The 4,314-nt window shown below is 36.9% G+C and overlaps 1 pseudogene; it reads right to left on the reverse strand.

Moving 5' to 3' along the window:
- Nucleotides 1–386: 386 nt before the first annotated feature.
- LOC105883672 (GTP-binding protein 8 pseudogene) lies at nt 387–1,259 on the reverse strand (annotated as a pseudogene).
- Between the last annotated feature and the right edge of the window lie 3,055 nt (nt 1,260–4,314).

Here is a 4,314-nt window from a genome sequence, read left to right on the forward strand (position 1 = left end):
ACATAATAAATATCAGAACTGGAATCTGAATCTGGTCTTTTGGGTGTTTCCAACGTGCACTGACAAGTTTTATCAAGAAGATAATCCAATAAGGTCTCAAGAAAAAAGATTAATTATAGGACTACATAGGAGCATTTATCCTTTACCTTATCAATGCTTAACAGAGAAGCAGCCCCCTTCACTTAGTCCATTTACATATTTTTAAAAAATTCATAATAGATAAATTTTCTTTAAAAGACAAAAGCCCAATAATTAACACAACAAACCTTCTCTACATAGTAGTAACAGGTTTTCATTTTATGGACTTCTATATGCTCTTGCTTGTCAATTTGTTAAAACAGGAAAATCAACTAGTGTCTGTCCTAATGAACAGCTAAGTAAGTCAATTATTTATAAACTTTCTTGTCCCCAGGCACAAATTTCATTCTTGCTTTGGGAAGGTGCAAATTTTAAATCTGAAGTGAGCATCCTGGAAGTTACAGATATATAACATTTAAAACAATGTTGAAATTCTTCTAGGTATTTAACTCCAGTTGACATAAAGAATTTTTCTGTGTCTTTGGCTAAACCGGGAGCCCCATTAGTCAAGATTTCCTGTTATACTTGCTATAAAGCAACTCAATAGATGGATTCCAGAATAGGTCACAGCACTTACAGGAAACAATTGAGGAAAACATCCTTGTGTTTGTGTGTTAACAAATTTCTGTATCTGAAGCACTTGTTTTAAAAGTTGTCCCTTGGAAGATTTGTCAATTTTTGTTAATACCGTCACATAAGGTAATGCAAATTCTTCACACATTTCTATGGCAATATTGTCTGTGTTTTGAATTCCAACAACACTGTCCACTAATAAAAATGTTCTCTTCAAACGGTTTTTTGGAGACTCTGACTTCAACCTCAGGGGCCAGTGAAAACAAAGCCTTTATTAGGGAGGATTTTCCAACATTGCTTCTGCCTATAAAACATCCCTCAGGCCAGGGAAGGTCCGGGGCGTGATCGAGACGGACTGCGGAGCTGACGTCATCGACGCGGTTCCGGGCGGTGGCGGTAAAGATGGCGTCCGCCCTCGCGATATTCTCCAGGCTCGGGTCGAAGATCCTCAGGTGAAGGTCGGGCCTCGTGTCCGGGACCAGGTACTGCTCGAGGTCCTGCAGCGGATACACCAGCTTCGTCATCTGCTCCTTTGGCAGCTGTAGCACTTCAGCAAAGGCGTGAGACGTGCTATAAACTCGGCTCAGGCGCCCCCGCACCGCCGACATTTCTAAGAGCCATTTGTGTCGCACGCCGCAGCCAGGGCGCAGCCATTCTCCTGTCTAGTTTCCATTTTTTTAATCTAGAGTTGGGGGGGGAGAGATCTGGCCAGCGATAAAAATTCAATAGTCTTCAGAATGTGGACTGTACATATAATGCATCAGACTAATAAAATAGAGCTCAGAGTTAAGTATTAGAGACTTTGCAATTAAGAGCGAGGTGAAGAAGACAGCTTGTGTCATTCAGAATCCATACCAGGGCCCTGCATTTGAAAGAATGCAGACTCAATCACTCAAATTTGTGAAGTCATGGCAGGGTGATTCAGTTATGGAGACTAAATGTTAGAAGAGATGTTGATAAAAAGAGAAGGTTTATTATGATTAATAATTTGTGTAGGTGATTGAAAATACAAAATTAACTGGAATGATGGTGTAGGTAAGCTTGTATTTTAGTTTACTTTTGCTGTTTTTTCTTTTATTTGTTTTATTTGTACAAATTTAAGGGGTATAGGTGCCATTTTGTTACATAAATACATTGTGTACTGGTGAAGTCTAGGCTTTTAGTGTAAACCTCACTTGAAGAATGTACATTGTTTCCATTAGTAATTTCTCATCACCCACAACCTTCCCAACTTTCCACCCTCCCACCCATCTGTCTATCATTCCACACTCTATGTCCATGTGTGCATATCATTGAGCTCACACTCATAAAGAGAACAGGTGGTATTTGCCTTTCTGTTTCTGAGTTGCTTCACTTCAGATAGTGATCTGCAGTTTTATCTGTGTTGCTGCCAAAGATATGATTCCATTCATGTTTATGGCTGAATAGTATCCCATCGTATATATACGCCACCTTTTCTTTATCCAATCATCCACTGTGAGTCACTTAAGTTGATTCTATATCTTTGCTATTGTGAATAGTGCTGTCATAAACATATAAATGTTGTATCTTTTGATATAATGAGGTTTTTTTCTTTGGGTAGACATTCAGTAGTGGGATTGGTAAATCAAATGGTAGTTCTATGTTTAGTTTTTTGAGAACTCTCCATACTGTTTCCACAGAGGGTGTACTAATAATTTATATTCCCACAAACAGTGCATGAGTTCCCTTTTCTCTGCATCCTTGCCAACATATTCCTCTTCTTTTTTTTTTTTTTTTTTAGTCTTTTATTTTCAGCCATTCTGACCGGTGTTAATTGAAATATCATTGTGGTTTTACTTTGCATTTCTTTTTTTTTTTTTTCAATGATTTGTGATACCAAGAAAAGTCAGACCTATCATCTGGCTTAGACAATTGACTCCTGTTAGAATCAGTAGTACAGAATGAGAAGATTACTCCTTAGAACATGCAAAATGGATTCTGCAACCTTTAGAAATTAAACAACATTCATTTGCAGTGAGGTCCCAAATATTCCAAAGATTTTTTGAGTGTGAATACGGTTTTATATCATCACCTTGTTTTGGGGTGATGGGAAATTACTTCTGGTTCTAACACCTCAATGGCTTATTTTGTTTTAAAGGGACCTCGGACGGGAAGTGCATAACTCTAACCCTTCTTAGGGAGAGCCAAAGATATACAATGTAACCAAAATGTCAAAAAAAAACCAAAAAACTTTTTATTGGGTGGTGGGCAGGTGGGAGGGGGGAGGAGGAAAAGGGTGTATGCTTTCATAATGTGTGTGGTGCACACCACTGGGGGATTGGACACATCGGGGGGAGGGTAGGGGGGCAGGGGCAATATTTGTAACCCTAACAATATTTGTACCTCCATAATATGATGAAATAAAGGAAAAATAAATAAAATAAAGGGGTGTTTTATTTCTATTTACAGAGAAATTAACTGAGTATATTTAAACTAGTTTTAGAGCGAGTTCTTGAGCCTTTTTCTTTTCCAGCCTGGCATTGTGAATCCCAGAATTTGGACTTAGGTCCTTGCCTCCCAGTGATGTCAGATCTTCTAAGAACTATCACTCTAATTAGTTCTGATGGCCTTTAGCAGCTCAGCCACTTGTCTTCAGTTAAGCCATGAACAGGTGAAACTGGTGCAGGTCTCCCTGTGGCTCGGTCTAACCTTTCGCTTGATGTAGTAGGGAACCTTGATTTTACAGACAAGGTAAGCAAGAAAAAATAAAGATCAGGATTCCTGTCATGTACAGTCACCATTTGCTGCCTATTCTTGTTCTCCACTTAGGTGGTGTCAGTAAGTAGGTAGTGGTAGTATGAATACCTGCTTAGTGTGGCCACGTCTTTAATTTGCATTTCTCTTATGACTAATGATGTTGAAGAATTTTTCACATATATGTGTTGCCAGGCGTTGAGTTTTATTGTGCCTGACTCATCACTGATATCACTCAGAATTGTATTAAATAACAAATGTGGTTTATTTTGGAGCATGTTTCTCATTTTAAAATTGATTGCCACAATATAAAGAGTAAATATGTTCCAAAAATATTACTTCTGCATATTTTATTTATAATACATGACAGAATCTAAACAAACTAAAAACAAAGAACATAAATTCATATAAAAGACAGATATATAAAAGAATATTGTCAAAAAAAAGAATATTGTCAATAGCTCTGAAGAAGTAAAAATATGTAATCTAATGTTAATACATTCCTTCTTTTCCCTCAGGATTAAACATTCCTGAATGTTGTATATATTATTCTTTGCTTTATATATAATGCTTATGTAGGTTTGATTTTACAAAGTATGTAGTATTCAAATTTTTATGGATTTCACATTCTATGTATCGCATTATATTGTATAAATTCTCATCAAACATTGATTTTTATCTTCAGAAATATTTTTGGTCATTGTAGGAGCTTAAATTAGAAGTTGAAGTTAAATTATTTTCCTTCTGTATTGTCTTCCATTTTATGAATATACCAAAAACTTTCATCCATACTTGTGTTATAGAAAATTGGGTTATTTTGATCTATTTTCTCTGCCCTGAAGTCCTCTGAGTTTACTGGAGATGACTTGCATCTGTTTCAAGCATACACGAAAAAGCAAAGAGTGAGTCTGGATTCAAGACAGCTGACTAGATGCAGCTATTGCATGT

Source organism: Microcebus murinus, chromosome 16 (assembly GCF_040939455.1).
Source record: "Microcebus murinus isolate Inina chromosome 16, M.murinus_Inina_mat1.0, whole genome shotgun sequence".
Classification (NCBI taxonomy): Eukaryota; Metazoa; Chordata; class Mammalia; order Primates; family Cheirogaleidae; genus Microcebus; species Microcebus murinus.